Genomic DNA, 12,423 nt, shown 5'->3' with positions numbered 1-12,423 from the left:
TATCACCTTATACAGAAATGTCAACTATCATGTATCATCCTCTCTCATATATTACATACAAAATGACCTATAAGATCTCATAGATATATATGAGTCTTTTACAATATGCCATGTCAGCTTTTACAAAAGATAATTACAATATAAAACAGTAAACAAAAGTTTATTCCATGTCGGCTTGAGTGTTGATATCCATTATTGCCACTGTCGGTGAATGTAGAAGTCTATTGTTGGTGTCGGTAACTGTCGGTGGGTTGACAGATGGTTGCCAGTTGATTGCCAGTTGGTTGCCAGTTGGTTTCCATTAATGACAACATCAACTATTCTCATAAGAGTGTAGAATGCCAACAATCTCCCCCTTTGGCATTGATGGCAACACTTATGAGAAAAATCCAAAACTATTCCAAAAACTGAAGTCCAAAAAGTTTCCAAAAAGATGTGCTCCCCCTGAGCAAATGATCTCCTTTGAATAATCATTTTTCTCTCCACTACTCCCCCTTTGACATCAATGACAAAGGTTGTCAAAAATTTGTCAAGCGAGTGCAAAAAAAACTTTCACCTCAAGGTCTATAACCGGTTGGTTACAATCTGAAAGATATCTACTAAAACCAAATTAAGACTTTGCATAAACCTTTTGCTGCCATTCAAGGTTACCTCAGTCTGTTCGATCATGTTGGTGAGATGATGCATGTGATCTTTCGGTGATCGTTCTCCTTGAAGTACTGCCTTGGATATTTCCATTCTCTAGGATATAAGATTGTCCAACTTGGGACCAAGTTTATTTTTCAGTTCTTTGATTTGAGACCTTATCCTTGCCTTTTCTTTCTCAAGTTTCTCTATTTTTTCTTCAAAGCCTTCCATTTCTTGCTCAAAAACTGATATGTGGTCGGATGAGCCAATTATGTTATCAGCTATGTCTTCAATTTCTTTCTGCATTTTACTAATTTCCTTGTCTATATCCTCTGTCAAAATGTGTGGCTTGCATGTTTCTCTGTACATCTCTTTGTATTCCAAAATTGTAGAGTTCAGAGTCGGTAATAATGTATTCAGGTGTTCAGTGCACTTCTTTATGGTGTTATCAAAGAATTTGTTCTTCTCCTTTTCAACTCTATCCTTTATTGTGTCCTCGTTCACTTTATCAACCAGTATTACATTGTCAGCAATGAATTTGGACAATGTGTCCAATTTACCTAAAGAATCCTTAACATGATCTATGTTACATTTCAGTGCAAACAATTTAAGAATTGGTATAGTGTCATCAATTGCTTTGTAGGCCAAAGAATTGCAATCCGTTATCTTTTTGATTGAATCCAGAAGTACCTTTATTACATTAGTAGGTCTGAATTCAGTTGTTGATGTGTCGAATGTCTGACCAATTGCCTTTAATACCTTTGTGCTTCCATCAGTAGTAACTATTTTTCTTGTGTTTGCCTCCGGTGGATCAGTCTGTGTTTGCATCTCAACTAGCAAGGGTTTCTCAGACTGTTTAGATGTCACAGTGATTGTCGGTTTCTCTGCCATGGTATGTACCTCTGCCTCAGTAGGTTTCTCGGTATGCTCAACTGTCGGTATCTTAGTCTCTGGTGGCCCTATACCAGCATCTGTTCCTTCAGTAGGTTTCTTTGTTTCTAATTATTTCTTCATTTGGGTTGGGATCTCAACCTTAACAGTCTCTACCAGTTTCTCAACCATGTTGCCACAATCAACATTGTCATCCTTAACCTCTACACTATCCTTGTCCACAACAATATTCACTTTCTGAGTGTCCACATTCATGGTGAATAGTATCTCAAATTCAGGATTAGTGTCATCATGTGTGACACCTTCAGTGTCAATAACTGGTGGATCATCAGTATGTACCAATTCAATATCCAAAGGTGGCAGTAAATTGTCAATGATCTTGATGTTTGGAATACCACCAAGTTTACCTTTGCCCTTGTCCTTATCCTTCTGATACACTTTGAATGTTTTCTTAAGCTGGTTCATTTCCTCTTGTTTTTCCTTCTCCAGAAAGAATATATCCCAGTTATCAGCAGTGTCATCTGCAATCTCTTTTACTCTACCTATGATTAAATTTACTCACCAGTGACCACTGGCAAAAATAGATCAGTTAACCTCTAAGATTAGTTCATCAATTTCCTCTTTTGAGTTTACCGGACATATAGCTAGAAGTTTTTCAACTTTTAGTTTCTTATCTAATTCTATCATTGCAATCCTTTTTGCCTCCAATCTCCTATATAGATCATTGGGTAAGTCATCCACTACTTTAATTAAAACCTTTTTGTATATATCCAGATGTAAAATTATACTTTCTATAATGTTTTCCCTATCAGAGTCATTAAATGTGTTATACAGTTGGTGTACATTGGCCAAGTTTCCATTATTAGTTATTTCATTTAGTAAATCATTTAAAGAAGGGGTGACAAGTTGTTGTTTCTTCTTTGGTGTTAATTTCTTTGGTGGTCCCCTTACTGCCTGTTGTTTCTTCCTTAAAGTCCTTGTTCTCTTGGGTGAAGGAGAGGGTATCAGTGAAGGTTTTCTCTTCCTCTCAACTCTCTTAAACTCTGCTGGTTTTTCACTGTCAGAAGATGTGCCAACCGGTGAAATGTGTGTCTCCAGTTGAAATCCTTCCAGCTCACTAGCCGATATGCCACTGATGTTCATTACATTTTCCTTGATTTCATGTACTTTCTTGGATGCATCCCTAATATATTTTTCTCTTTTCTTTCTTTTCTTTAGTATTTTTACACCACTTTCAATAGTTTCAGCACTACCAAAAACTTGTTTAGATGGTTCTCTCAGTGCATCTAACAAAGCTTTTGCATAAGTCTCAATAATATTGAGATCTACCTCATATCCCATTTCAGTCACCCATACAGCCCTAGGGAGTACAACTTCCATCCATGTCTCATCCTTCTTGATAACAAAATAGATTTCTTTGTCATATTTGTTCACTACACTCTGAGGTAATCTTTCTCTAGCTTTAGTTTTTGCTTGGAAAGCTTTAAAGTATTTAGTTATGTTGTTGCCCTTTGCAGTTCCCATGCTGGTAAAAGCTTCCTATAATTTTTTTCCTACTAGTATGTCATATCCAAAGTCTTTAGGTCATGTACGGGGAATTTCCTTAGTGAAATACAACATTAAACATACCAAAAGATTTCCAAAGCGGAATGTCCCTTTCTTATCTCCTTTAATCTTCTTCAAATTGTCAATGAGTTCATCTTTCAGCCATTCACACACATCTATCATTGCATTGTTATTAACCATCTCATAAGCACTGTTTATACAAAGACTAGAAACTGAATTTAGCCTATTAGCATGTGTAGTCTTGTAACCTAGCACCATACTCACAAATCTCACATTGATGTCTTTGATATCATTCACTCTTAGTGATCTATTGTCAGATGTTTCTTCGGTTAGGGTCATCACTTTTTTGTTATGGATCTTCTTTGTTTTGTCAGGTCTGCTGCTGGTTGAGGATAAACCAGTCACTGCCCTAATTGCTTGTCGGGTAATTTTGCAAACATAATCCAACCATATAAATTCTCCATGTGCTCTACTCAAAACTATTCTCACTACTTCTTCCGAAAATTGGGGAATGTTCAATATTTCCACAAAACCTAGAGTTTCTATAATCTTGTGTTCGAGTTTGATAGCACCATTTTCATCACAAATCACCTTAGTATACATTTTCATGAATTCTTCAGAACCCAGTTCTTCTATATTGTAATGCATATACATCCTAGGGTCTTCAACAAAAGCTACACCTTTAGGAATTTTCAAAAATGCTCCTATGGAATCATCTTGCTTAGCTACTTTGGGAATTATTTTAAATACGGACCTAGGGCATTCACATTTTCCACAATATTAGGGTTTCAAATAAATTCAGAAGCAAAAGAAGAAGCCATTGAAAAATACCTTTAGCTACCTTAAAGTATTCTTAATGCTTAAAAGAATTCACTCTGCACCTTTGCCTTGAATGCCTTCACTCTGTTTTCGCGCTCTCTGCTAATTTGAATGCTCGATGAGTTCAAAAAGAGGGAAGTTAGCTGATTTATAATGACATTTCTCTTACCAACCACATTCAATGCTCGCCGATTAAGTGAAAACTTAACACATCTATCGGTAAAGAAGAAATCTATCTTCTCACCATTGACTGAGGGTAATCTGCATGATATTCAATTTGCTGCAATGCCCCCAAAGGGTTACTTCTCAGTTGGATGAAGAATCTCCCACCGGTGGAGGGTTACTATGTTCTACTGGTATAGAGATAGTTTCATCAATATTCTGATGTCTCTTCCTAATCCATTGTTTTGAAAATTCTTGCTTTACCTCATCTACCTTTTCTTTGCCTTTCAAACTGGATCCTTTATGGTTTGCTGGTGAAGTCTTGCTTCTACAAAATTTGGCAATATGTCTAGTTTTGTTGCAAGCATAACAAGTCACATTATTCCTCTGAATAGCCTTTCCATATCCTATGTCGGTTTGTGTTCTGCATTGATTAGATAAGTGTCCATATCTTCCATAAACATAACATTTCACATTCATTCTGCAATTTTCTGAATTATGACCAACTTTGTTGCATTTGGAACATTGACCGGTGGGTGCATAAATATTCTGATTGTTTCTAAATCTACATTGATTTGCTTTATGACCATATTTGTTGTAATTGAAATGTTTGCCATTAAACTTATAAGCACTAGGTTGTCTTACCGGTTTGTTTTGATCTAGATTGCTTGCAGTACCAGAACTTTCTCCAACTTCAAATCCAAGTCCATTTGTATCTCCATTAGGTTTCTGACTTTTCAGCATGTCATCAAGTTCCTCTGAACTTTTCTTGAATTTCTCTTTGTGTTCATTTGCAGTAGCCAACTCATTTTCTAGAATTTCCTTTTGTCTCATAAGCTCAGTTTTATCTTGTTGCATGTGAATCAGATCTGTCTTCAACATATTATTTTCATGACCAAGTCTTAGATTTTCATTTCTAGCATCATTGAGTCTCCTAGTCAAGTCTTCTTCATTCTTCTTCTTGTCCTCAATGTCTTTACAAAACCTCATAGTCATATCTTGCATTTCATTCTTCATAATACTGTTTTCTTGTCTCAACTTGTTTGCAAGTTCTCTAAGAGTATCTTTTTCATCATCCTCATTCTGTATCTGCATATGAAGTTCTTTTCTCTTATTCTTTGCAATAACCAGGTTATTTTGAAGTGCCAAAATGAATTCTTGAGCAGTCTTAAATTCATCCTCCAATCTGATGTTCTTCACTTTTTCTGCATCATAATCTACAAGAGCTCCTTCCAATTGTTTCCTTAAGTTCTCCATCTGTACCGGTGTTAGAATCTTCCTCAAGCTATTAGGCTTTTGAAAATAGAGGACTAGGCTCTGATACCAATTTTTAGAATCAATGACAATCCCAAAGACACTGAGAGGGGGGTGAATCAATGTCTAACCGGTTAGCAGAAGTTTTAACCTTATTAAGAACTTTTCATCCCAAAATAGTGTACCGGTAAATAAGAATTAATGCAGTAAACAGGAATAATAGAGACAGCATAGAAAACACACCATAACACAAGATATTTAATGAGGAAACCCGATGTGGGAAAAATCTCGGTGGAATTTGTGACCCACAATATTCACTCATTGGCCAATGAATAAATATTACTTACAATGAGGGGCCTGCACATGCAGGAAGGTTAGCAGCCTAGAGCTCACTACTCAATCACAAAACATAAGTCTCACTGACTTACAAAATGGATTCTCAAAATCCAATACAATGTATTACTTAAGATCAACATCAACTATGCCAGGTTCAGTACCAGTTTAAGCTCAGTCCATTACCAAAACCTTCATTGTCAACTATATCACCTTATACAAAAATATCAGCTATCATGTATCATCCTCTCTCATATACTACATACAAAATGACCTATAAGATCTCATAGATATATATGAGTCTTTTACAATATGTCATGTCTACTTTTACAAAAGATAATTACAATATAAAACTATTGGTATTTTGGTATAGTTTTGTCATTGATGTCAACACCTACTAAAGCACTAGCACTCTGGAGATCCAGCAGCATTCACCGGCAAACAAGTAACTATTGCACAGTTATTGGTATATGGTTCACCGATAGGATATAATGATCACCGGCACTTAGAATGATATGGAAGACACTTGGTAATGTCAAAGACATCATGTGGACACTTTGTTTTGAATAATTAATCATTGGTATAATCATATTTGCATACTTTCTTTTACCGGCAAATAGGTACAGGGTTACACCGGCAAGTTTATCTTTTCCAGATCAGTATGGCATGCTATAGAGATGATTTATTATTGTTGTAAATGCTTTAAGACAACATGTTTAATCGGTTATTGCATCGAATATTATATTGTTTGTAAAATGTTTTATTGTAATATCTTGTAGAGCTGACCTACTAAAATTGGTCTTAGGTTATGGTATAAATGTAAGATCTTATTTGAAAGATCGAATGTGGGAATGCGATAAAGAACTGAGTGAAGGTATATGCAAGATTAAGCAGAGCTATACATGAAGACATCATTTGAAGAAGAAGCTAGGTTTTTGTGGAAGCATGTCAGCATTACACCGGTACTGAATCCAACATATGAAGATGTTATTTTGTGCAGTACATTCTTATTGGATTTAATCATCCAACTGTAGTCAATGTGACTCCCATTTTGTGATTGAGCAGTGAGCTCTAGGCTGTTGGCCTTTCTGCATGTGCAGACCCCATTTATGTACACTTACTATCTACAGTAATATCATCTAATTGTGGGTAAGGTTTCCCACTGTGGTTTTTCCCCTTATAGGGTTTCCACATACAAATATTTGTGTTATGTGTTGTGGATGACTTTGTGTTTATGTTTCATGCATTAATCTTTACTGGTATAGCAATTAACTGTTAACACTGTCCACCAACATACTTAACTGGTTTACTGTGTTAAGTATTAAGTTGGTTGAGTTGTTTTTGGTTTGAATTTATTAGACAACTGATTCACACCCCCCCCCCCTCTCAGTCCTCTCTGGGACCTAACAATTGGTATTAGAGCCTAGTCCTCTTTTGTAAAAGTTTAACAACTTGAGGAGATCCAATGACCACTAATTATTTCAGGAAGGACAGTCCTAAACTTGATGGAACCAACTATGGGATATGGAAGATCGGGATGGAGACACATCTAAATTGCATTGGTAAAGACATCTAGGAAGTTACAAATAATGGTTATACTGTTGTTGTAGTTGGTCAGACCGCTCCAACTACCTTAGCTAAAGATGAGGAGAATGATTGCAAAGCAAGAGAAGCACTTTTGAGCACTTTATTAGATCAACAAATCATGGGATTATCAGATAGGTATACTGCTAAAGCTATTTGGGATCATTTGCAAACACTAAATGAAGGAGATTTCTCAGTCAAGATTGCAAAACTTGAAAGCTTCTCAGTCAAGTATGAACATCTGAAAATGGAAGAAGATGAAAGGATTTATGCTTTTATGGAAAGAGTAAATGAAATTATTTTGGGTATTAAATGTTGTGGAGGAACATTGAGTGAGGATGAAATTGTTTCAAAAATATTAAGAGGATTGCCACCGGCATATAAAAAGAAGGTTACTGCTATAAATGAGTTGAGAACAATGCCTAATACATCAGTAACTAGGGATACATTAATTGGAAAACTTTCAGCCTTTGAAATTGAGGAATTTGGTCCTGTTGCTACTATAAAGACAGATTTGGCCTTTAAAACATCAACATCATCTACTCCATCATTTGACAAATTAGATTGGAAAGCCTTTTATGCAAGAGAACTTGAAGAAACTAGGAAGGAGAATGAATAACTTGAAGAACTTGAGGCACTATTTGCAAGGAAAATGCCAAAAGGTCCAATTGGAAGTAAGTATGAAGTTAAAGCACCCTATAAATGTTTTAACTGCAATAAGATTGGTCATATGGCTTCGAGATGCCCTGATAGACATGATAGACTAAGAGAAGAAGCTAGAAGAACATACAAGCCTAATCCTGAATATCAGAGATATAGATTTAAGAAGAACAAAGACAAATCTTGTTACGTTGTTGATGAAGGTGTGACTGATGATTCTGATGAGGATCTAACAGACAATGGATGGGTTTTTGTTGCTATAACAGAAGATCAACTGACACCTACTACTCAACCGGTAGAACAAGCCCTAGCAACTAAAGTTGAAGTAAAGGATGAATGGATCATTGACTCAGGATGCTCACATCATATGACAGGAGACAAAGGTAAATTCTTGAACTTTCAAGAATACAATGGAGGTTTAGTAAGATTTGGAGATGACAAAGCCTATTCAATCAAAGGTAAGGATACAATATCTCTTGATGGTAAGCATAACACTGACAATGTCTACTATGTTGAAGGATTAAAGCATAATCTTTTAAGTGTTGGTCAATTAGTTGAGAAAGGATTTCAGTTACAATTTAAAAATGGAAAATGCAAAATCATGAATACAACTGGTTTAGAAATTGCAACCGGTAATCAGACTAGAGGTAATATCTTTCATTTGAATAACAGTGAAAAGGCATGCTTGATTGCACATATAGATGAAAGTTGGTTATGGCATAAGAGACTTTGTCATATAAACTTTGATTGCATGATAAAGATCAGTACTTCTAAGGCAGTTAGAGATCTACCTAAAATTGTGAAACCTCATAATACAATATGTAAGGAATGTCAATTTGGAAAACAAGTTAGAGCTAGTTTCAAAAGTATTCCAGAAAAATCCAATAATGCTCTTGATTTGATTCACACCGATTTATGTGGTCCAGCTAGAACTAAAAGCTTACAAGGTGATAGATATTTCATGCTAATTATTGATGATTATTCTAGAATGTGTTGGGTTACTTTTCTCAGAGAAAAATCAGAAGCACTTGGAAAGTTCAAACTGTTCAAAGCAATTGTTGAAAATGAAACCTGTAAGAAAATCAATTGTTTAAGATCAGATCAAGGAGGAGAATTCACATCTAAGGACTTTAATACATTCTGTGAAGTGAATGGAATCAGAAGACAGCTATCAGTGCCTTGGACACCACAGCAAAATGGAGTTGTTGAAAGGAAAAATAGAACTATCTTGGATGCAGCAAGAAGTATGTTATCTGAAGCAAATTTACCACATGTATATTGGAGAGAAGCAATCAGCACAGTTGTCTATACATTCAACAAAGTTCACATCAAAGGTGAAACCAGTAAGACCCCTCATGAACTATGGTTTGGTAATACTCCTACTCTTAAGTATTTCAAAAATTTTGGAAGTAAATGTTATATTAGAAGAGATGAGTATATCGACAAATTTGATCCTAGAAGTGATGAAGGAATATTTCTTGGTTATTCATCTAAGAGAAAGGCATATAGATGTTTTAATAAAAGATTGCAGAAAAGTGTTGAGAGTATAAATGTAAAAATTGATGAACAATTCAGAGGAACTTCAAGGTATATAGATTCTGAACCGGAAACAGAAATTGTGACAAATGAACCTATACTAAATCCACCAGTACAGATTGAAGATCCAGTTACCCCGGTACCATCAGAGGATTCCACAGTAATTGAAGAACAACAACAAACTAAGACACCCTGGTATGTAAAATTGAATCATTCTAAAGATCAGATAATTGGAAGAAAATTTAAAGGAGTTATGACAAAATGAAGATTGGCAAATGAAGAGGTATGTCTTATTTCTCAAATTGAACCATCATATGTTAATGAGGCATGTGAAGATAAATTTTGGATTAAAGCTATGGAAGAAGAATTAGAAAAAATTGAGAAAAATAACACTTGGACATTAGTTCCCCGGCCTAAAGATAAAAATATAATTGGAACCAAATGGGTATTTAGAAACAAACTCAATGAAGATGGTAAGGTTGTCAGAAATAAAGCAAGACTAGTGTGTAAGGGATATTCTCAGAAAGAAGGAGTTGATTACAATGAAACCTTTGCACCAGTAGCTAGAATTGAGGCAGTCAGATTATTCTTGGCTTTTGCAGCTCACAAGAACTACAAAGTTTATCAAATGGATATTAAATGTGCATTCTTGAATGGAGATCTTGAAGAGGAAGTCTATATTGAACAACCTGATGGATTTTCTTTGACAGATGACAATGATATGGTTTGCAGGTTAAGAAAAGCTCTGTATGGATTGAAACAAGCCCCAAGAGCTTGGTATGCGAGGTTGGATAAGTATCTTTTAAAGATTGGTTTTTCTAAAGGAAATGCAGACAACAATTTATATTACAAAATAACTAATGATGATATATTGATTATAGAAGTATTCGTTGATGATATAATCTTTGGAGGCGAAGATGGATTATGTAAAGAATTTTCTATTAAAATGCAACAAGAATTTGAAATGTCTATGATTGGAGAAATAAAATTCTTTTTAGGATTGTAGATTTCACAGACTGACAAAGGTATATTTTTGAGTCAATCCAAGTACTTGAAAGAGTTACTAAAGAAATTTGGGATGGAGAACTCTAAACCGGTAAGCATACCTATGACTACAAATGATAAATTATCTCAAAGGGATGAATCTACAACTATTAATCCAACTAGATACAAATCTATGATAGGAGGTTTATTGTATTTGACACAAACCAGACCTGATATTATGAATGCAGTATGTATTGTTTCTAGATTTCAAAGTAATCCTAGAAAAAATCATGAATCAACAGTAAAAAGGATTTTCCGTTACTTACAAGGCACTGCAAAACTTGGATTATGGTATCCTAGAGATGAAAATTTTGATCTATGTGCATACATAGATGCAAATTGGGCAGGAGATGTGGATGATAGAAAAAGCACCACCAATAGAGCATTCTTTCTTGGAAAGAGATTAGTCTCTTGGTTGAGTAAGAAACAGAGTTGTACATCTTTATCAACAGCAGAATTAGAATATGTTGCAGTAGCAACTAACTGTACACAGGTACTATGGCTTAAGAAAATGTTGAAAGACACAAAGGTAAAATGCAAGGAACCTATTACTATATATTGTGATAACACTGCAGCAATTGATATATCTAAGAATCCGGTATTACATTCTAAAACAAAACATGTTTCTATCAAACTAAATTTTCTAAGGGAAAAAGTTGAAGAAAAAGAGATAAAATTGGTTTATGTGAATACTAAAGAACAGCTTGCAGATATTTTCACAAAACCTTTGCCTAAGGAGACTTTTGAATATCTCAGATATCAGCTTGGAGTCATACCACAACTGGTAGAGACTTAGACAGTTGATGATTGTCATCAACTGGCAGAATTAAAAGACAAATCCTTTACTCCGGTCTTTGATGAGGAAGCTACTTCTCAGGGGGAGTAGTTGGTATATTGAATTGATTGGTATTTTGTATATGAACTTGGTATTAGTATTATTACAACTTTGGCATTTGATGTCAAAGGGGGAGAGATATCTATGAAAAAACACATTATCTTTTAAGAGAACTTTGAATAACACATGTTGCTCCTAGGGGGAGAGATTGTTGTTTGAGAGAGACTATTACTCTCTGTATTATGGTTATGATATTTTTGGAGAGATTGTTGGTTTTTGGTTTTTGGCATTTCTGTTTTGGCACTTTGATGGTTTTTCCATCTTGTGTTGCCATCAATTCCAAAGGGGGAGATTGTTGGTATTTTGGTATGGTTTTGTCATTGATGTCAACACCTACTAAAGCACTAGCACTCTAGAGATCCAGCAGCACTCACCGGCAAACAAGTAACTATTGCACAGTTACTGGTATATGGCTCACTGGCAGGATATAATGATCACCGACACTTGGAATGATATGGAAGACACTTGGTAATGTCGAAGACATCGTGTGGACACTTTGTTTTGAAGAATTAATCATTGGTATAATCATATTTGCATATTTGCTTTTACCGACAAATAGGTCGAGGGTTACCTAGGGTTACACCGACAGGTTTATCTTTTCCAGATCAGCATGGCATGCTATGGAGATGATTTATTATTGTTGTAAATGCTTTAAGACGACATGTTTAATCAGTTATTGCATTAGATATTATATTGTTTGTAAAATGTTTTATTGTAATATCTTGTAGAGCTGACCTACTAAAATTGGTCTTAGGTTATGGTATAAATGTAAGATCTTATTTGTAAGATAGAATGAGGGAATGCGAAAAAGAACTAAGTGAAGGTATATGCGAGATTAAGCAGAGCTATACACGAAGACATCATTTGAAGAAGAAGCTAGGTTTTTGTGGAAGCATATTAGCATTACACCGGTACTGAATCCAGCATATGAAGATGTTATTTTGTGCAGTACATTCTTATTGGATTTAATCATCCAACTATAGTCAGTGTGACTCCCATTTTGTGATTGAGCAGTGAGCTCTAGGCTGTTGGCCTTTCTGCATGTGCAGACC

This window comes from Cryptomeria japonica, chromosome 4 (assembly GCF_030272615.1).
Source record: "Cryptomeria japonica chromosome 4, Sugi_1.0, whole genome shotgun sequence".
Lineage (NCBI taxonomy): Eukaryota > Viridiplantae > Streptophyta > Pinopsida > Cupressales > Cupressaceae > Cryptomeria > Cryptomeria japonica.
The sequence above is the reverse complement of the archived record's forward strand: the minus strand, read 5'-3'. Positions refer to the sequence as shown.